This window comes from Sciurus vulgaris, assembly GCF_902686455.1.
Source record: "Sciurus vulgaris genome assembly, chromosome: 7".
NCBI lineage: Eukaryota > Metazoa > Chordata > Mammalia > Rodentia > Sciuridae > Sciurus > Sciurus vulgaris.
Window position 1 is genome coordinate 95365625 of NC_136467.1, and position 24017 is coordinate 95389641.

Below are 24017 nucleotides of genomic sequence, written 5' to 3' on the forward strand. Positions count from 1 at the left end.
GAGCTTTTCTGCACAGAGCCAACCTCAAACCCTGAACTCAGCGGTGGGCCCGAGCCCTCAGGCAGCTTCTGGGAGCAAGGCAGGACAGGGAGAGGCTTTCCCCAAGCAGCGTGGCTCCCTCAGGCAGGGGCAGGCCCTATCTATAGCCAGCTTCTAGGACCAGGACTGCCCAGTGAGAGGATTTTCACGCAGAACCAGCCCCAGCACTGGAATCAGTAGTGGGCTAGGGGAAGCTTTCTTCGGAAGCACTGCATTATCAAGTTACTCCAAGACTTCAGGCTACTGAAGGCTGGGAGGTCATATACTGGAAACCTACAGGGACACTATAAGCCAATAGAGGAAATCTACAGTATCTCAGAGTCCCACTGATATCTGACCAATATGAGAAAACAAGGGAATAAAATGTCCCAATCAAACCTAGATACTATATCAATAAAACCCAATAACAGCACAGCAGAAGAAATGTCAGAAAGGGAGTTCAGAATGTACATAATTAAAAGAATCAGGGAAGCAAACAAGGAGATGAAAAAGAAAATGCAGGCATTGAAGGAGGAGATGAAAGAGCAAAGGCAGGCATAAAATGATTGCACCAATCAACAGTTAAAAGAGAAAATACGGGAAGAAAGAGATCATTTCACTAAAGAGTTAGAGACACTGGAAAAAAAAAAAACAAAACAGAAATCCTTGAAATGAAGAAAACAATAAACCAAGTTAAAAACCCCATAGAAAGCATAACCAATAGAATAGAACACTTGGAAGATAGAACCTAAGACAGTGAAGAAAAAAATATTTAATCTTGAAAACAAAACTGATCAAACAGAGAAGATGGTAAGAAATCATGAACAGAATCTACAAGAATCATGGGATATCATGAAAAGGACAAATTTAAGAATTTTTGGGATTGAAGTAGGCTTAGAGAAGCAAACCAAAAAAATGAACAATCTATTCAATGAAATAAAATCAGAAAATTTCCCAGATCTGAAGAATGAAATGGAAAACCAGGTACAAGAGGCTTATAGGACTCCAAATATACAAAATTACAACAGACCCACACCAAGGCACATTATTATGAAAATACCTAACATACAAAATAAAGACAGAATTTTAAAGGCTGCTAGAGAAAAGAAGCAAATTACATTCAGGGCAAAACCAATAAGAATATCAGCAGATTTTTCAATCCAGACCCTAAAAGCTAAAAGGGCCTGGGACAACATTTACCAAGCCCTGAAAGAAAACAGATGCCAACCAAGAATCTTATACCCAGCAAAACTTACTTTTAGATTTGACGACGAAATAAAATCCTTCCATGATAAACAAAAGCTAAAAGAATTTACAAAAAGAAAGCTGGCATTACACAACATTCTCAGCAAAATATTCCATGAGGAAGAAATGAAAAACAACAATGCAAATCAGCAACGGAAGGAGCTAGCCTAAAGGAATAGACAAATAAAGGAGAAACCAAATCATGTCATAAAACAAAAATGAGTCAAATGACAGGGAATAGAAATCATATTGCAATAATAACCCTGAACGCTAGTGGCTTGAACTCATCAATCAAAAGACATAGACTGGCAGATTGGATTAAAAAGAAAAATCCAACAATATGCTGCCTGCAAGAGACTCATCTCATAGAAAGAGATACCCACAGACTAAAGGAAAAAGGATGGAAAAAAATATACCATGCACAGGCACAGAGCAGAAAAGCTGGAGTATCCATCCTCATTTCAGATAATATGGACTTCAAGCCAAAACTAGTCAGAAGGGAATAAGAAGGACATTTCATACTGCTTAAGGGAAGCATAAATCAGCAAGACATAACAATCATAAACATCTATGCCCCGAACATTGGCTCATCCATGTACGTCAAACAAATCCTTCTCAATTTCAGAAACCAAATAGACCATAACACAATAATACTAGGCGATTTTAACACACCTCTCTCACCACTGGATAGATCCTCCAAACAAAAATTGAATAAAGAAACCATAGATCTCAATAACACAATAAAAAATTTAGACTTAACTGACATATATAGAATATACAATCCAGCAAAGAACAAATACATTTTCTTCTCAGCAGCACATGGATCCTTCTCTAAAACAGACCATATTTTATGCCGCAAAGCTACTGTTAGCAAATACAAGAAGATAGAGATACTACCTTGTATTCTATCAGATCATAATAGATTGAAATTAGAAATAAATGACAGAATTAAAACCAGAAACTTCTCCAATACATGGAGGTTAAATAATATGTTATTATATGATGAATAAATAACAGAAGACATCATTAGGGAAGTAAAATAATCTTAGAAGGAAACTAGAACAAAGACACATCATATCAAAATCTCGGGGTCACTATGAAAGCAGTACTTAGAGGAAAATTTATTTCATGTAGCACATTCAACAAAAGAAGTAGAAATCAATAAATAAACGACTTAACACTACAGCTCAAAGCCCTAGAAAAAGAAGAGCAGACCAACACCAAAAGTAGTAGAAGACAGGAAATAGTTAAAATCAGACCTGAAATCAACAATATTGAAACAAAAGAAACAATCGAAAAAAATAACAAAATAAAGAGTTGGTTCTTGAAAAAATAAACAAAATTGATAAACCCCGAGCCACACTAACAAAGAGAAAGAGGGAGAAAACTCAATTTACTAAAATTTGGAATGAACAAGGAAATATCACTACAGACACGAATGAAATACAGAACATAATTAGAAGCTATTTTGGAAATCTATACTCCAACAAAACAGAAAACCTTGAAGACATCACCAAGTTTTTAGAGACATATGAATTATCTGAACTGAACAAGGAGGACATACACAACTTAAATAAATCAATTTCAAGCAATGAAATAGAAGAGGTCATCAAAAGCCTACCAATAAAGAAAAGTCCAGGACCAGATGGGTTCTCAGCCAAGTTCTACAAAACCTTTAAAGAAGAGCTCATTCCCAAACTCCTCAAAGTATTCCATGAAATAGAAGAGGAGGGAACCCTCTCAAACTCATTCTATGAAGCCAATATCACCCTGATACCTAAACCAGACAGAGACACATCGAGGAAAGAAAATTTCAGACCAATATCCTTAATGAACATCGACGCAAAAATTCTCAACAAAATTTGAGCAAATCGTATACAAAAATGTATTAAAACGATGGTGCACCACGATCAAGTGGGTTTTATCCCAGGGATGCAAGGTTGGTTCAACATCCAGAAATCAATATATGTCATTCACCATATCAACAGACTTAATGTCAAGAATCACATGATTATTTCAATAGATGCAGAAAAAGCATTCGATAAAATACAGCATCCCTTCATGCTCAAAACACTAGAAAAATTTGGGGTAGTGGGAACATTCCTTAACATCATAAAGGCCATCTGCACTAAGCCCATGACTAATATCATTCTAAATGGTGAAAAACTGAAAGCATTCCCCCTAAAAACAGGAACAAGGCAGGGTGCCCTCTTTCACCACTTCTATTCAACATCGTTCTTGAAACTCTAGCCAGAGCAATTAGACAAACCAAAGAAATTAAAGGGATATGAATAGGAAAATAAGAACTCAAACTATCCCTGTTCGCTGATGACATGATTATATATTTAGAGGAACCAGGAAATTCCACCAGAAAACTTTTAGAACTCATAAGTGAATTCAGTAAAGTAGCAGATTACAAGATCAAAGGTTATAAATCCAATGCATTTTTATACATAAGTGATGAATCTTCAGAAAGAGAAGTTAGGAAAACTACCCCATTCACAATAGCCTCAAAAAAAAAAAATACTTGGGAATCAATCTCACAAAAGAGGTGAAAGACCTCTACAATGAGAACTACAGAACACTAAAGAAAGAAATTAAAGAAAACCTTAGAAGATGGAAAGATCTGCCATGTTTTTGGATAGGCAGAATTAATATTGTCAAAATAGCCATACTACCAAAAGTGCTGTACAGATTGAATGCAATTCCAATTAAAATCCCAATGATGTACCTTACAGAAATAGAGCAAGCAATCATGAAATTCATCTGGAAGAATAAGAAACCCAGAATAGCTAAGGCAATCCTCAGCAGAAAGAGCCTAGCAAGGGGGATCACAATACCAGAACTTCAACTCTACTACAAAGCAATAGTAACAAAAACGGCATGGTATTGGTACCAAAATAGACAGGTAGATCAATGGTACAGAATAAAGGACATGGACACAAACTCAAATAAATACAATTTTCTCATACTAGACAAAGGGGCCAAAAATATACAATGGAGAAAAGATAGCCTCTTCAATGAATGGTGCTGGTAAAACTGGAAATCTATATGCAGCAGAATGAAACTAAACCCCTATCTCTCCTGCACAAAAATCAACTCACAATGGATCAAGGACCTTGAAATCAGTCCAGAGACCCTTCATCTTATAGAAGAAAAAGTAGGTCCAAATCTTCAACGTGTTGGCTTAGGATCAGACTTCCTTAACAGGACTCCCATAGTACAAGAAATAAAAGCAAGAATCAACTACTGGGATAGATTCAAACTAAAAAGCTTTCTCTCAGCAAAGGAAACTATCAGTAATGTGGAGAGCCTACAGAGTGGGAAAAAATCTTTGCCACTCGTACTTCAGAAAGAGCGCTAATTTCCGGAATATATAAAGAACTCAAAAAGCTCTACACCAAGAATACAAATAATCCAATCAACAAATGGGCTAAGGAAATGAAAAGACACTTCACAGAAGAAGATCTATAAGCAATCAACAGACATATGAAAGAATGTTCAACATCTCTAGTAATATGAGAAATGCAAATCAAAACTACGATTCCATCTCACCCCAAATAGAATGGCGATTATCAAGAACACAAGCAACAATAGGTGTTGGCAAGGATGTGGGGAAAAAGGTACACTCAGACATTGCTGTTGGGGCTGCAAATTAGTGCAGCCACTCTGGAAAGCAGTGTGGAGATTCCTCAGAAAACTTGGAATGGAACCACCATTTGACCCTGTTATCCCACTCCTTGGCCTATACCCAAAGACTTAAAATCAGCATACTACAGAGATACAGCCACAACAATGTTCTTAGCTGCTCAATTCACCATAGCCTGATTGTGGAACCAACTTAGATATCCTTCAATTGATGAATGAATAAAGAAACTGTGGTGTATATATATATATATATATATATATATATATATATATATACACAATGGAATATTACACCGCCACACAAAGAATGATAAAATTATGGCATTTGCAGGCAAATGGATGAAATATAATGCTAAGTGAGATAAGCCAATCTCAAAAAAACAAAGGACGAATGATCTCGCTGATAAGCGGATGATGACACATAACGGGCGGTGAGATGGTTTAGTGTTAGGGTTATGGTTAGGTCTAGGGTTTGGGTTAGGGAGGGTGGCAAGAATGGAGGAAGGAAGGACTGTATAGAGGGAAAGGAGGGGTGGGAGGGATGGGTGGAAGGGAAAAAATAACAGAATGATTCAAACAACATTACCCTATGTAAATTTATGATTACATAAATGGTATGCCTTACACCATGTACAGAGAAACAACATGTATCCCATTTCTTTACAATAAAAAAAATAAGTTGAATTAATATTACACCTCTGTACCTATCACATGCATATCATTTCAGTTATCAAGTGGGAAAGTTACATAGTGAACTACCATGGATACCTGTAGGTCTTGTTCTATAACTATATCCTTGTATATTGTCATTCTGAAAGTCCATCTTTGAACTTTTCATTAAAAAACTCAATGTTTAATTCAAAAAATCAAGAAAAAAAGTAATTACATATTTACTGTATATTATTTTGATACATCTTTCTGTGTTTTCATTAGAAATTTTTTCCTTTCTGTCTGAAGAATTCCTTCTTTATGTCTTAACAAGCAGGTTTGCAGACAGCCTATTACTTATCTGATATTTATTAATTTAATATCTGAAAATAATTTAGCACACACAGCTAAATAGGAAATGTTCACAGCAATTTTAGTATGCTTCTATTCACTATTAAATAAACATTTTTTTATCCTCAAAAGTAGTTTATAGAAAATTACCAAGAATGGACAGTGTAGAACATTTCTAGTTTGTTCAGAAGGTTTTCATGCCAAGTTGATATATTGAACGCATACATATTTATGAAATCAGTCATGGGGAGGGCTATAGGAATTAGCTTTATATTGATTATGCCTAGTTATCTGTTCTGTCTGTGACAATATGAAAATGGGTGCAAGTTGCCCCTATTGATTTACTGTCCAATAAATAATTACAGTTCATTACTTATTGATTATGTACCTCTGCAATCATTTCACTTCTCTCTTATTTGTGATATCAGTGTCAGTTTTAAAGCCTGAACAATTTATACACAAAAATTAAAAGTCAGTCACAAAGACAATATGCTCTGTCAAATAAGCTGTGTCGCGGCTTCGCTATTTGCATGTCACAAAAGGAGGTATTAATCTGGCAGTCAGAATCAACACTTCTAAATGTACTGAGCAAGTCTCATTCAGAAGTCAGTAGAAACTGTTCTGTTTGGTTATTTGAGGTGTCCAGTAGTTTCTTGGCAGAATCTCTCCACTCCAAGAGCATCTGGAGGAACACTACTCTGCGCCCAGGTTGTCAGGTGAAAAAGTGGCTAATGAGCCCTTCAGGCAGTTGTCCCAAGTCTTCATTCATCCTGGTGTATCTAAATTGCTATTGGTGGAAATAACTACTGGCTCTGGTTATAGGCAAGAAGATGACAAGAAAATTGAAAATAAAGAAACAGAAAACTAATAGGTTGTTACTCAAATATTAGCCACTGAAGGTCAGAGACTGCATTTTTTCTCTCTCGTTACCACAGTCATGAAGTAGAGTCGGGATTTCTTGAGGGCATTATGTAGTCATTTTCTACCAAGTGTGATTCTAAGACTGATGAAGTTTCTCTCTTCTCTTAGGTTTGGAAAATGACTTTCATCCAAAACATGGAATAATTCTGCATGCTCTCTCTTCAAAAGGGCCATCTGACACTGAACCCTAAGGAAGAGAAATAAGGGTTTCAGACAAGTTGTCCTTGCTGTTCTTTCAGAATATTCCTACTTAGCAGACCTGAAAAACACTAGGAAACATTAATTTTTTCCATAGGAAAATTACATATAAAGACCGAACTTTCCTGGAATTCCGTGGACACTGAGAGCAATCAATTTCTTTTTTTTTCTTCTTTTTTATATTTTTTTATTATTTATTTATTTATTTATTTTTTATTATTTAAACAAAAGGGATACATGTTGTTTCTCTATTTGTACATGGAGTCAAGGCATACCATTTGTAATCATAAATTTACGTAGGGCAATGTTGTTTGACTCATTCTGTTATTTTTGTCCCTTCCCCCCCACCCCTCCCACCCCTTTTTTCCCTCTGTACAGTCCTTCCTTCCTCCATTCTTACCACCCTCCTTATCCCTAAACCTAAACCTAACCCTAACCCTAAGGCTAACCCCTGCGACCCCCCATTATATGTCCTCATCCACTTATCAGCGAGATCATTTGTCCTTTAAGTGTTTTGAGATTCGCTTATCTCACTTAGCATGATATTCTCCAATTTCATTCATTTGCCTGCAAATGCCATAATTTTATCATTCTTCATGGTGGAGTAATATTCCATTGTATATATATGCCACAGTTTCTTTATCCATTCATCAACTGAAGGGCATCTAGGTTGGTTCCACAATCTGGCTATGGTAAATTGAGCAGCAATGAACATTGATGTGGCTGTATCTCTGTAGTATGCTGATTTTAAGTCCATTGGGTAAAGGCCAAGGAGTGGGATAGCTGGGTCAAATGGTGGTTCCATTCCAAGTTTTCTGAGGAATCTCCACACTGCTTTCCAGAGTGGCTACACTAATTTGCATCCCCACCAGGAATGCATGAGTGTACCTTTTTCCCCACATCCTTGCCAACACCTATTGTTGCTTGTGTTCTTGATAATCGCCATTCTATTTGGGGTGAGAAGAAATCTTAGGGTAGTTTTGATTTGCATTTTTCTTATTGCTAGAGATGTTGTACATTTTTCCATATATCTGTTGATTGTTTGTAGATCTTCTTCTGTGAAGTGTCTTTTCATTTCCTTAGCCCATTTGTTGATTGGATTATTTGTATTCTTGGTGTAGAGCTTTTGGAGTACTTTATATATTCTGAAAATTAGCGCTCTATCTGTTGTACGAGTGGCAAAGATTTTCTCCCACTCTGTAGGCTCTCTCTTCACATTACTGATAGTTTCCTTTGCTGAGAGAAAGCTTTATAGTTTGAATTTATCCCAGTAGTTGATTCTTGCTTTTATTTCTTGTACTATGGGAGTCCTGTTAAGGAAGTCTGATCCTAAGCCAACACATTGAAGATTTGGACCTACTTTTTCTTCTATAAGATGCAGGGTCTCTGGTCTGATTCCGAGGTCCTTGATAAATTTTGAGTGGAGTTTTGTTCAGGGTGAGAGATAGCGGTTTAATTTCATTCTGTTGCATACGGTTTTTCCAGTTTTCCCAGCACCATTTGTTGAAGAGGCTATCTTTTCTCCATTGTATATTTTTGGCCCTTTTGTCTAGTATGAGAAAATTGTATTTATTTGAGTTTGTGTCCATGTCCTCTATTCTCTACCATTGATCTACCTGTCTATTTTGGTACCAATACCATGCCGTTTTTGTTACTATTGCTTTGTAGTAGAGTTGAAGGTCTGGTATTGTGATACCCCCTGCTTCGCTCTTTCTACTGAGGATTGCTTTAGCTATTCTGGGTTTCTTATTCTTCCAGATGAATTTCATAATTGTTTCCTCTATTTCTGTAAGGTACATCATTGGGATTTTAATTGGAATTGCATTGAATCTGTATAGCACTTTAGATAGTATGGCCATTTTGACAATATTAATTCTGCCTATCCAAGAACATGGAAGATCTTTCCATCTTCTTAGGTTTTTTAAATTTCTTTCTTTAGTGTTCTGCTGTTCTCATTGTAGAGCTCTTTCACCTCTTTTGTGAGATTGATTCCCAAGTATTTTTTTTTTTTTCGATGCTATTGTGAATGGGGTAGTTTTTCTAATTTTTCTTTCTGAAGTTTCATGACTTATGTATAAAAATGCATTGGATTTATGAGCATTAATCTTGTAATCTGCTACTTTACTGAATTTACTTATGAGTTCTAAAGGTTTTCTGGTGGAATTTCCAGATTCCTCTAAATATATAATCATGTCATCAGCGAACAGGGATAGTTTGAGTTCTTATTTTCCTATTCATATCCCTTTAATCTCTTTGGTTTGTCTAATTGCTCTGGCCAGAGTCTCAAGAACGATGTTGAATAGAAGTGGTGAAAGAGGGCATCCCTGCCTTGTTCCAGTTTTTAGGGAGAATGCTTTCAGTTTTTCACCATTTAGAATGAGATTGGTCATGGGCTTAGCGTAGATGGCCTTTACAATGTTAAGGAATGTTCCCACTACCCCAAATTTTTCTAGTGTTTTGAGCATGAAGGGATGCTGTATTTTATCAAATGCTTTTTCTGCATCTATTGAAATAATCATGTGATTCTTAACTTTTAGTCTGTTGATATGGTGAATGACATTTATTGATTTTTGGATGTTGAACCAACCTTTCATCCCTGGGATAAAACCCACTTGATCGTGGTGCACTATCTTTTTAATATATTTTTGTATGCGATTTGCTCAAATTTTGTTGAGAATTTTTGCGTCGATGTTCATTAAGGATATTCGTCTGAAATTTTCTTTCCTCGATGTGTCTCTGTCTGGGTTAGTTATCATGGTGATATTGGCTTCATAGAATGAGTTTGAGAGGTTTCCCTCCTCTTCTATTTCATTGAATACTTTGAGGAGTATTGGAATGAGCTCTTCTTTAAAGGTTTTGTAGAACTTGGCTGAGAACCCATCTGGTCCTGGACTTTTCTTTGTTGGTAGGCTTTTGATGACCTCTTCTATTTCATTGCTTGAAATTGATTTATTTAAGTTGTGTATGTCCTCCTCGTTCAGTTCAGGTAATTCATATGTCTCTAGAAACTTGTTGATGTCTTCAAGGTTTTCTGTTTTGTTGGAATATAGATTTTCAAAATAGCTTCTAATTATGTTTTGTATTTCACTCGTGTCTGTAGTGATATTTCCTTGTTCATTCTGAATTTTAGTAATTTGAGTTTTCTCCCTCTCTCTCCTTTTTCATGTGGCTCGGGGTTTATCAATTTTGTTTATTTTTTCAAAGAACCAACTATTTATTTTGTTAATTTTTCTGATTGTTTCTTTTGTGTCAATTTCGTTGCTTTTGGCTCTGATTTTAACTATTTCCTGTCTTCTACTACTTTTGGTATTGGTATGCTCTTTTTTTCTAGGGCTTTGAGCTATAGCGTTAAGTCGTTTATTTGTTGATTTCTACTTCTTTTGTTGAATGTGCCTCATGAAATAAATCTTTCTGTAAGCACTGCTTTCATAGTGTCCCAAAGGTTTTGATATGATGTGTCTTTGTTCTCCTTTACTTCTAAGAATTTTTTATTTCCCTCCTGATGTCTTCTGTTACCCATTCATCATAAATAGTGTAGTATTTAATCTCCAGGTATTGGAGAAGTTTCTGTTTTTTATTCTGTCATTTATTTCTAATTCCAATCCATTATGATCTGATAGAATACTAGGTAGTATCTCTATCTTCTTGTATTTGCTAACAGTAGCTTTGTCGCATAAAACATGGTCTATTTTAGAAAAGGTTCCATGTGCTGCTGAAAAGAAAGTGTATTCATTCTTTGTTGGATGGTATATTCTATATAAGTCGGTTAAGTCTAAATTGTTGATTGTGTTATTGAGATCTATGGTTTCTTTATTCAATTTTTGTTTGGAGGATCTATCCAGTGGTGAGAGAGGTGTGTTAAAATCGCCTAGTATTATTGTGTGTGGTCTATTTGATTTCTGGAATTAAGAAGGATTTGTTTGACGTACATGGATGAGCCAATGTTCGGGGCATAGATATTTACGATTGTTATGTCTTGCTGATTTATGCTTCCCTTTAGCAGTATGTAATGTCCTTCTTTATCCCTTCTGACTAGTGTGGTTTGAAGTCCACATTATCTTAAATGAGGATGGATACTCCAGCTTTTTTGCTGTGTCTGTTTGCATGGTATGTTTTTTCCCATCCTTTCACCTTTAGTCTATGGGTATCTCTTTCTCCGAGATGAGTCTCTTGCAGGCAGCATATTGTTGGATTTTTCTTTTTAATCCAATCTGCCAGTCTATGGCTTTGTCTTTTGTGTTTTGATTGATGAGTTCAGGCCATGAACAGTCAGGGTTATTATTGTGATATGATTTCTATTCCCAGTCATTTGACTCATTTTTGTTTTACGACATGATTTGGTTTCACCTTTGTTTGGCTATTCCTTTAGGCTAGTTCCTCCCGTTGCTGATTTGCATCGTTGTTTTTCATCTCTTCCTCATGGAATATTTTGCTGAGAATATTCTGTAATGCCGGCTTTCTTTTTGTAAATTCCTTTCGCTTTTGTTTATCATGGAAGGATCTTATTTCGTCGTCAAATCTGAAATTAAGTTTTGCTGGGTATAAGATTCTTGGTTGGCATCTGTTTTCTTTCAGGGCTTGGTAAATGTTGTCCCAGGCCCTTCTAGGTGTTAGGATTGGATTGAAAAATCTGCTGATATTCTTATTGGTTTTGCCCTGAATGTAATTTGCTTCTTTTCTCTAGCAGCCTTTAAAATTCTGTCTTTATTTTGTATGTTAGGTATTTTCATAATAATGTGCCTTGGTGTGGGTCTGTTTTAATTTTGTATATTTGGAGTCCTATAAGCCTCTTGTACTTGGTTTTTCATTTCATTCTTCAGATTTGGGAAATTTTCTGATATTATTTCATTGAATAGATTGTTCATTTTTTTGGTTTGCTTCTCTAAGCCTTCCTCAATCCCCAAAATTCTTAAATTTGGCCTTTTCATGATATCCCATAATTCTTGTAGATTCTGTTCATGATTTCTTACCATCTTCTCTGTTTTGTCAACTTTGTTTTCAAGATTAAATATTTTTTTTTCAATGTCTGAGGGTCTGTCTTCCAGGTGTTCTATCTTATTGGTTATGCTTTCTATGGAGTTTTTAACTTTATTTATTGTTTCCTGCATTTCAAGGATTTCTGTTTTTTCTCCTTTTTTCTTTTTCTTCAGTATCTCTAACTCTTTATTGAAATGATCTCATGCAGCCCCCGCTGGAGCGCCATAGAGGAGGCCGCTCGGCACAGCGCTGGAACTCGGAGCAGCCACTGGGGCTCCGGCGGCTGCCCGGGGGAGGAGTGGCGGGGAGAACTGTGTGGACTCAGGACACCGGGGCCTGCCCTGAGGAGGAGGAGAGGAGCGTGGCCACTTGGATTCGGAGAGACTGCGCCAGAGCTGCAGGCGGTTGCCAGAGGAGAAGCCGCGCGGCGAGCTGTTTGGAATCAGAACGACGCTTCTGAACACCGGGGCCTGCCCTGAGGACAAGGAGGAAGAGGAGCAGCCGCTTGGATTCGGGTAACTACACGGGAGCTACAGGCGGTTGCCAGAGAAGGGGCTGCGTGGCGAGCTGTTTGGACCCTGACCACTTCTGAACCCCGGGGCCTGCCCGGAGGAGTAGGAGAAGGAGGAGAAGGAGCGCGGCGGGTCCTTTGGACTCGCAGTGACTGCATTAGCGCTCCAGGCGGCTGCTCAGAGGAGAAGGCGAGTGGTGAGTTGTTTGGTCTTAAAGTGACAGCTCCTGAACACAGGGGGGCTGCCTGGAGGAGAAGCGTGGTGGGACGCTTGGTCTTGAGGGACCACACCAGAGCTCCGGGCGGTTGCCCAGAGGACCCGTGCAGCGGGTCACGTGGATTCAGAGCCACTCAGAGGGACTGCTCCTGAACACCCGGGGGGTTATCTGGAGAAGGAGGAGGAACGGGCAGGGTCACTTCGACTCGGAGTGATTGATTGCCCCGGGCTACGGGTGGTTGGTGGGAGGAGGAGGCACGAAGTGAGTTTCTTGGACTCCTAGTGACCGCACCGGCATACTGGGCGGCTGTCTGGAGGAAGAGGCCTGTGGCGGGTCTCTGGGACTCAGAGCGATTGTTCGGGGCCACAGGTGGCTGCTCAGAGGAGGGGCCACGCAGCCAGGCGATTAGGTGCAGAACAGGGTCCCAGGATCTAGGAGGCTTCTGGGTGGAAGAGCTGCACAGAGACAGGCTTAGGGCGGAGCGAAGGTTCCAGGCCTATAGGCAAATTCTCTGAGGAGGGGCAGCCTAAGGAGATTCATCTGCGAAGGGTGAGGCTCCCAGGCCCAGGAGGTAGGGCCGGGCCCCTGGAAACTTTGCAGAGGAAGGCAGCCCAGCCCAGGCAGTAGCTGTAAATTGAGGGGAACCTCTAGGAGGAAAATGACCAGCAAGACCTCCCCACCGGGTGAGTCTTCCCTGCTGGGTGAGGTTTCCCACAAGGACGGTAAAACCAGAGGCTCAGGCCCAAACAGGCCTTGCCTCAGCCCACAGCCTAGGTCCCCTTTGGATGACCATTGGTCAACAAGTGGAGGCACCTCTGCCCACTAGCAGGGAATATACCCCACCTGAAGGCCACCACTCCTAGAGCGGCAGCTTCCTTGTGGAGCACCGCATTATCAACCTCCTCCAAGACTTCAGCCTACTGAAGGCTAAGAGGGGATATATATAGAAATCTTCAGGGTCATTGTAAATCAACAGAGGAAATCTGCAATATCTCAGCGGTCCACTGATATCTGAACAACATGAGAAAACAAGGAAAGAAAATGCTGCAAACAAATCTAGATGTTACATCAATAAAACCCAATGACAGCATGGCAGAAGAAATGACAGAAAAGGAGTTCAGAATGTACATAATTAAAATGATCAGAGAAGCAAACGAGGAGATGAAAGAGCAAATGCAAGCATTGAATGATGGGATGAAAGAGCAAATGCAAGCATTGATTGATCGCACCAATCGACAGTTAAAAGAGCAAATACAGGAAGCAAAAGATCATTTCAATAAAGAGTTAGAGATATTGAAAAAAAACCAAACAGAAATCCTTGACATGAAGGAAACAATAAACCAAATTAAGAACTCCATAGAAAGCATATCCAATAGGATAGAACACCTGGAAGACAGAACCTCAGACATTGAAGACAAAATATTTAACCTTGAAAACAAAGCTGAACAAACAGAGAAGATGGTAAGAAATCATGAACAGAATCTACAAGAACTATGGGATATCATGAAAAGGCCAAATTTAAGAATTATTGGGATTGAGGAAGGCCTAGAGAAACAAGCCAAAGGAATGAACAACCTATTCAATGAAATAATATCAGAAAATTTCCCAAATCTGAAGAATGAAATGGAAAATCAAGTTCAAGAGGCTTACAGGACTCCAAATACACAAAATTACAACAGACCCACACCAAGGCACATTATAATGAAAATACCTAACATACAAAATAAAGACAGAATTTTAAAGACTGTGAGAGAAAAGAACCAAATTACATTCAGGGGGAAACCAATACGCATATCAGCAGATTTTTCAATCCAGACCCTAAAGGCTTGAAGGGCCTGGAACAACATTTTTCAAGCCCTGAAAGAAAATGGATGCCAACCAAGAATCTTATACCCAGCAAAACTTACCTTCAAATTTGACGATGAAATAAAATCCTTCCATGATAAACAAAAGCTAAAAGAATTTACAAAAAGAAAGCCAGCATTACAGAACATTCTCAACAAAATATTCCATGAGGAAGAGATGAAAAACAAAGAAGCAAATCAGCAAAGGGAGGAATTATCCTAAAGGAATTGTCAAAAAAAGGAGGAAACAAGTTGTGTCAAACAAATAAATAAACAAAATTTTAAAAATGAACCAAATGACCGGGAAACCAAATCATTTCTCTATAATAACCCTGAATGTTAATGGCCTGAATTCATCAATCAAAAGACATAGACTGGCAGACTGGATTAAAAAGAAAGATCCAACAATATGTTGCCTGCAAGAGACTCACCTCATAGAAAAAGATACCCATAGATTAAAGGTGAAAGGATGGGGAAAAACATACCATGCACATGGACTCAGCAAAAAAGCTGGAGTATCCATCCTCATTTCCGATAATGTGGACTTCAAGCCAAAGTTAGTCAGAAGGGATAAAGAAGGTCATTTCATACTGCTTAAGGGAAGCATAAATCAGCAAGATATAACAATCATAAACATCTATGCCCCAAACAGTGGCTCATCTATGTATGTCAAACAAATCCTTCTCAATTTCAGAAACCAAATAGACCACAACACAATAATACTAGGTGATTTTAACACGCCGTTCTCACCACTGGACAGATCTTCCAGACAAAAATTGAGCAAAGAAACCATAGATCTCAACAACACAATCAATAATTTAGACTTAACGGACATTTATAGAATACTCCATCCAACCAAGAGTGAATACACTTTCTTCTCAGCAGCACATGGATCCTTCTCTAAAATAGACCATATATTATGCCACAAAGCTAATGTTAGCAAATACAAGAAGATAGAGACACTAGCATGTATTCTATCAGATCATAATGGATTGAAGTTAGAAATAAATGAAAGAGTAAAACACAGAAAACTATTCCAACATCTGGAGATTAAACAATATGCTATTATATGATGAATGGATAACAGAAGATATTAGGAAGGAAATTAAAAAATTCTTAGAGGTAAATGAGAACAAAGAAACATCATATCAAAACCTCTGGGACACTATGAAAGCAGTACTTAGAGGGAAATTTATTTCATGGAGCGCATTTAATAAAAGAAGTAAAACTCAACAAATAAACAACCTAACACTACAGCTCAAAGCCTTAGAAAAAGAAGAACAGAACAGCACCAAAAGTAGTAGAAGACAGGAAATTGTTAAACTCAGAGCTGAAATCAATGAAATTGAAACAAAAGAAACAATACAAAAAATTGACAAAATAAATAGTTGGTTCTTCGAAAAAATAAACAAAATTGATAAACCTTTAGCCACACTAACAAAGAGAAGACGAAAGAAAACCCAAATCACTAAAATTCGGAATGAACAAGGAAATATCACTACAGACAGGATGGAAATACAAAACATAATTAGAAGCTATTTTGAAAATCTATACTCCAACAAAATAGAAAATTTCGAAGACATCAACAGGTTTCTAGAGACATATGAATTGCCTAAACTGAATGAGGAGGACATAAACAATTTAAATAGACCAATTTCAAGTACTGAAATAGAAGAAGTCATCAAAAGCCTACCAACAAAGAAAAGTCCGGGACCAGATGGGTTCTCAGCCGAGTTCTACAAAACCTTTAAGGAAGAGCTCATTCCAATACTTCTCAAAGTATTCCATAAAATAGAAGAGGAGGGAACCCTCCCAAACTCATTCTATGAAGCCAATATCACACTGATACCTAAACCAGACAGAGACTCATCAAGGAAAGAAAATTTCAGACCAATATCCTTAATGAACATCGACGCAAAAATTCTCAACAAAATTTTAGCAAATCGCATACAAAAACATATTAAAAAGATAGTGCACCATGATCAAGTGGGTTTCATCCCAGGGATGCAAGGTTGGTTCAACATCAGGAAATCAATAAACGTAATTCACCATATTAATAGACTTAAAGTCAAGAATCACATGATTATTTCAATAGATGCAGAAAAAGCATTTGATAAAATACAGCACCCCTTCATGCTCAAAACACTAGAAAAAATAGGGATAGTGGGAACATTCCTTAATATTGTAAAGGCCATTTATGCTAAGCCCATGGCTAATATCATTCTAAATGGTGAAAAACTGAAAGCATTCCCCCTAAAAACTGGAACAAGGCAGGGATGCCCTCTTTCACCACTTCTATTCAACATCGTTCTTGAGACTCTGGCCAGAGCAATTAGACAAACCAAAGAAATTAAAGGGATACGAATTGGAAAAGAAGAACTCAAACTATCCCTGTTCGCTGATGACATGATTATATATTTAGAGGAACCTGGAAATTCCACCAGAAAACTCTTAGAACTCATAAGTGATTTCAGTAAAGTAGCAGGTTACAAGATCAATGCCCATAAATCCAACGCATTTTTATACATAAGTGATGAATCTTCAGAAAGAGAAATTAGGAAAACTACCCCATTCACAATAGCCTCGAAAAAAATAAAATACTTGGGAATCAATCTCACAAAAGAGGTGAAAGACCTCTACAATGAGAACTATACAACACTAAAGAAAGAAATTAAAGAACACCTTAGAAGATGGAAAGATCTTCCATGTTCTTGGATAGGAAGAATTAATATTGTCAAAATGGCCATACTACCTAAAGTGCTATACAAATTCAATGCAATTCCAATTAAAATCCCAATGACGTACCTTACAGAAATAGAGCAGGCAATTATGAAATTCATCTGGAAGTATAAGAAACCCAGAATAGCTAAAGCAATCCTTAGCAGGAAGAGTGAAACAGGGGGTATTGCAATACCAGATCTTCAACTCTACTACAAAGCAATAGTAACAAAAACGGCATGGTATTGGTACCAAAATAGAAAGGTAGATCAATGGTACAGAATAGAGGACACGGACACAAACCCAAATAAATACAATTTTCTCATACTAGACAAAGGGGCCAAAAATATGCAATGGAGAAAAGATAGCCTCTTCAACAAATGGTGCTGGGAGAATTGGAAATCCATAGGCAACAGAATGAAACTAAACCCATATCTCTCACCATGCACGAAACTAAACTCAAAATGGATTAAGGACCTCGGAATCAGACCAGAGACCCTGCAGATTATAGAAGAAAAAGTAGGTCCAAATCTTCATCTTGTTGGTCTAGGACCAGACTTCCTTAACAGGACTCCCATAGCACAAGAAATAAAAGCTAGAATCAACCACTGGGATAGATTCAAACTAAAAAGCTTTCTCTCAGCAACGGAAACTATCAGCAATGCGAAGAAAGAGCCTACAGAGTGGGAGAATATCTTTGCCAATCATACTTCAGATAGAGCACTAATCTCCAGAATCTATAAAGAACTCAAAAAACTCTACTCCAAGAATTCAAACAGTCCAGTCAACAAATGGGCTAAGGAAATGAATAGACACTTCACAGAAGAAGATCTACAAGCAATCAACAAACATATGGAAAAATGTTCAACATCTCTAGTAATAAGAGAAATGCAAATCAAAACCACCCTAAGATTCCATCTCACCCCAGTTAGAATGGTGATTATCAAGAATACGAGCAACAACAGGTGTTGGCGAGGATGTGGGGAGAAAGGTACACTCATACACTGCTGGTGGGGCTGCAAATTAGTGCAGCCACTATGGAAAGCAGTGTGGAGATTCCTTAGAAAACTTGGAATGGAACCACCATTTGACCCAGCTATCCCACTCCTTGGCCTATACCCAAAGGACTTAAAATCTGCATACTACAGAAATACAGCCACATCAATGTTCATAGCTGCTCAATTCACAATAGCCAGACTGTGGAACCAACCTAGATGCCCTTCAATTGATGAGTGGATAAAGAAACTGTGGTATATATATACTATGGAATATTACTCAGCCATAAAGAATGATAAAATTATGACATTTGCAGGCAAATGGATGAAATTGGAGAATATCATGCTAAGTGAGATAAGCCAATCTCAAAAAGCCAAAGGACGAATGATATCGCTAATAAGTGGAGGTTGACACATAATGGGGGGGAGGGAAGGGTTAGAGTTAGGTTAGGGAGGGGGGCAAGTATGGAGGAAGGAACTACTGTATAGAGGGTAAAGAGGGGTGGGAGGGGTGGGGGGAAGGGAAAAAAATAACAATGAATCAAACAACATTGCTCTATGTAAATTTATGATTACACAAATGGTATGCCTTTACGCCATGTACAAACAGAGAAACAACATGTATCCCATTTGTTTACAATAAAAAAAAAAAAAAAAAAAAAAGAAATGATCTCATGCTTCCTGTATTTGGTCTTTAATTGTTGGTTGGTGCGATCATTTAATGCCTGCATTTGCTCTTTCATCTCCTCCTTCAATGCCTGCATTTGCTCTTTCATCTCCTCATTTGCTTTCCTTATTGTTTTAATTATGTACATTCTGAACTCCCTTTCTGACATTTCTTCTGCTGTGCTGTCATTGGGTTTTATTGATACAGTATCTAGGTTTGATTGGGACATTTTCTTCCCTTGTTTTCTCATATTGTTCAGATGTCAGTGGGACTCTGAGATATTGCAGATTTTCTCTATTGGCTTATAGTGTCCCTGTAGATTTCCAGTGTATCACCTCCCAGCTTTCAGTAACCTGAAGTCTTGGAGTAACTTGATAATGCAGTGCTTCCGAAGAAAGCTGCCCCTAGCCCACTACTGGTTCCAGGGCTTGGAGCTGGCTCTGTTTGGAAAGGCTCTCACTGGGGGGCCTGCTCCATGAAGTTGGCCATGTGGGAGGAGCACACCCCTGGAGTGCGCAGGGCTGCCTGGGGAAGACTCTAGCTGTCCTGCCCTACTCTGATAAGCCGCCCCTATCTGGGCCTTCCACGCAGCCTGAGCTTCACTGGGTGGGGGAGACTCTCCCTGTGGCTCTATTTTAGTCCGAGTCTCTCAATGCCTCTTTTTCTTGAATCCTGGGTTCTGGAGTGACTGGAGATGCAGTCACCCTCTAGTCTTCCATCTTGTATTGACCTGTGGATAAAGCCTGCAGCCAGAGGGGGTAGGGCCACCTGGAGAGGTCTCTGGCTGCCCTGCCCTGGTCCCAGAGGCTGCTTTCGGGTTGGAGATCTCTGCTGGCTTGGGGACTTGTGGCCACCTCTGTGTAGAAAGGCTCCCTGGGCGGTCTGCTCCAAGAAGCTAGCCTAGAAATGTGCTTCCCGCTGGAGGGAGCCGGGCTGCTTGCGGAAGTCCCTGTCTGCCCTGTCCTGGTCCCTGAAGCTACCTGTGGGCTGAGCTTGCAGCGCTGGCTCAGTGACTTGGAACTGGTTCTGTGCAGAAATGCTCTCACTGGGGGGCCTGCTCCTAGAAGCTGGAGAAGATTGCCGTGTGGGAGGAGTCCATCGCTGGAATGCGCACGGCTGCCTGGGGAAGACTCTATCTGCCCTGCCCTACTCTAATAAGCCACCTGTATCCGGGCCTGCTGCCCAGGCAGAGCTTCACCGGGTTGGGGATACTCACCCCATGGCTCTATTTTAGTCCGAGTCTCTCAATGCCTCCCCTTCTTGAATCCTGGGTTCTGGAGCGACTGGCGATGCAGTCACCCTCCATTCCGCCATCTTGGATCGCCCCGTCCAATTAATTTCTTTTTCAGTTCTCAGCATTGACATTGAGATTAAAAAGTGCATTTCAAAGAAGAAAGGCTTAATTGATGATTTAATTTTATTTTTCTGTTATTTACATAGCTGTAAATACAATTGCAAATAATATAAATCTGATAATCCTGTATAATTATTACATATAAACATAAGTAACTATTGTGAATGTTAATTAAAATAAATAAAAGCATGACTTCTAACAGTGTCTTCAAATTTGTTTGTTCTCAAATTATCCATGAAGGTACAGAAAACAAAATAGCAAGTGAACTTAAAAGCAATGATTATATTTCTGGTTTTTGCTATCGTGATTATAAATGAATTTCTTCATAACACTTGACCAAATAAAAATGAATCCTGCAATTACATCAAATCAGAACTGACCCTAGTGTTAAGAAAGCACTCCTATCTCCATCCTGGTTTATGCTCAGTGAGTCCAACTAGGAATTAGCTGTCTCCTATTCTCACCTGATCTCATCATAAAAATTAATTTTGTCTATAAAAGTAAATTATGTCCTTAACTAAAGCTGTCCATCCTTCTGAGTGTCCTTGGAACTTCCTACATCTTTGGATGACTCTCTGGCATTAATTTTGAAAGTTTCTTAGGCAATGTTACGTCCAATGTTTCTACTGTTCTAGCATCTCTCATCTCCTTTCCTTACTCTGATTAGTGTTTGTAATACCATTTGAAATAATCTCTCAGTTCATGATAATGAATTTATTGTTTTATTTATTTTTCTGTCTGTGCACTTCAGATTTGTAGATTTTATTGACATATCATCAAGTATACTGATATCTCAGTCATGACTATTCTACTGATGATCCAATCAATAGCATTCTTAATTTATCTCAGTGTTTATAGTTGCTAGGATTTCTGTTCAATTCTTTATTTCCTATTTGCTTATATTATCCCTCTTCTCTTGCATGTTTTCCATGAGTGAGATAATATTAATTATAATACTTTTTAAGAATAATCAGTTATTTTAAATTCCCTGTCTGATAATTTTAAAATGTATGTCACATCTGAGTTGATTATGACACTTAGTCTCTTAAACAGTGTCATTTTCTTTCCTCTTAACATGCCTCATCTTTGTTGTTCTTGTTGAAAGCTGAACATGATCCATTGAATAATGTTAACTGATAAGAATAGGCCTTTTGTGTGATGTTTGATGGCTAGGAACTGTTCTGTGTTCAATGTTTGCTATACCTCAGGTGTCAGAGCCTTTAATTCTTTTGGTGCTCTGTTTGATTTGTTTTTGTGGTACTGAGGATGGAAGCCAAGACCTGGTACATGCTAGGCATGTGTTCCACCACTGAATGGTACCCCAGACCCCAGATTCTGATAAAGTCTATTATCTGGAAGTATAACACTCTTTTTTACATGGAGGGGAAAAATATCACATTGTTGCCAGGTGACAATTATAGGAGGTACACTCCTGTAATCCCAATGATTTGTGAGGCAGGAGGATTTTGAGTTTGAAGCCAGCCTCAACAACTTAGTGAGACATTATCTCAGAATGAAATATAAAACTGACTGAATCTGTAGTTCAATGGTTAAAGCACCCCTGGGTTGAATCTCCATTAGTGGGGGAAATATCAAGTTATATACTTTAAATACATACAATATTTATTTATTATGACTTGACTGATAAAATGATTAAACTGTATTGATAATTATAGCTACCTGTGTTTTATCATATTTTAAAATTCATTTGAACAGGACAACAAGACACTTGTTGGTTTAGAAATTATTTTTTTCTCTTTGATGCTTCCATTACATTCTCAGATGTAGTACATTAACTTACTTATATTCTCCCTCAAAATTTATATATGTAGATTTTTATACATATGTGTATATCAAGGTATTAGTGAGTCTACTCTAAATTGAAAAAAATATGATTCTGCTGTGAATTTGAATTGAAATCAATTTAGAAAGAATCAAAGTGTGCATAGCTTTGCTGATTTTCATATTAAGGAGATAAGGAATAAGTGAATTATGTCTCTGTTTTTCCAGAATACTGAGAATTTGAATGATTTGACTTTTATCTATTTTTAGTACTTACCCACTTTTTTTCTTAATAGGAATAAATATTTTTAGTTGAGGTGAGCATACAAAAGGATGAGTGATGTCAAGGATTGTGATTAATGCAGTGATATTTCAATCAAATGAAAAAAATTGTGCAAGTCATTACACCTATTCTTTATTGATCTTTGCTGATTTATCTCTGGGAGTTAGTGTTGTATAGGAAAAAAAAAAAAGATGAGTAGCTTTTGCTGTTCTTAAAGTAAATGCAAGATAGTATACCTTAAATATTTATGTAAATCGATATGTGTTTAGTGTTTCCCTTAGTGGAGAGTAAGTTTCATCCAGAAAATCACTAAGTACCTGGGATTTTAAATATTTATCAGTGCATTATAGCTATACATAATAGTGGGACTCATTTTGATATATTCATAAGTCTTCATAACAGTTTGCTCAATTAAATCCAAAGTACTTCTTTTTCCTTTCCTTCCTCCCTCCCCTTGACTTTCTTCCTCTACTCTTTTGGTTTCCCTTCTACTTATTTATTTTTTAAATTGGTGCATTGTAGTGTTTTAAAAAACCTAAAACGTTGTATTTTTAAGTAAGCCTTTAAACTCTATGATGGAATCTAGAAAGAAAAGCAGGAAGTATATATTAATGGCAAACATCAAAAAAAGTGAGAAACTAGTAACTGCCACGTATTATGAATGACAGATTTTTCCACTTTCTTTTGTGAGTTCCATACTATCATCAAAGGCAGCTCAATAATTGTGCTTCCTTGTCACCACTATTACTTTGACTATCACTGTAATCAAAGACACCACTTTACAGGCCAGGAGAATCAAGGAAGTTTAACTTGTCAAACTTCTTTAGTACTATAAATTAGGAATTTGAGAGCAAGATGTTTTTTCTAGCCCCTGTGCTAATAAAAGTGTTAGAGAAATGAATGTTGTTAGAGTTCTTTTGACACATCACAGGTAAATTATGTGGAAAAACATTCATGTCAGGCATCCATTCAAAACCCATTATTTTCATATAAAAGTATCTTTAAATCAAGGGTGAGAATCATTTTGAAAAATAATTTATGTGTTTATTTTGACGGACTATATGCCTTGTATTTATGTTTCTTGGAAAATACTTAAATATACTACTAATAATAATGATAATAACTCACCAACAGTGTATTAAAAACATCTCAAGAAAACAGTAAAAAGTAAAAAAACTCATCTTAAGCTTTTTATTTGATCCTGTGAGAAATACGAGTCCATAGAAGACTGGAGATTTTTAACTTTAGGATTATAGTTCACTTAGGGAATGCTTACATACATTAATCACACGTGCGGTAGATGAGAGAGGCAAACAGTGCTGCAGCTCTGGTTTAGAACCTACATTAGACAGAAGTGGACATGGGGTCAAAGAGAAACAATGACAGTAGGAATAAGACTTAAATCCAGGTGATACGTATTTGCCTGTGTTTTTTATTAACTAAATCTGCATAATTATGTCATTTACTTTCATAAAACAACAAAGAACCATTATATTTAATTTCACAAATTTTTCTGTCAGTCTTAAGACAACTTTTGTGATTTTTTATTATAATCTGTCATTGATCAGAGGTTAAATATTACTATAGATGCAAACTAGATTTTTTCACTTATACTGTAGGCAAAAAAAATAAACACTTG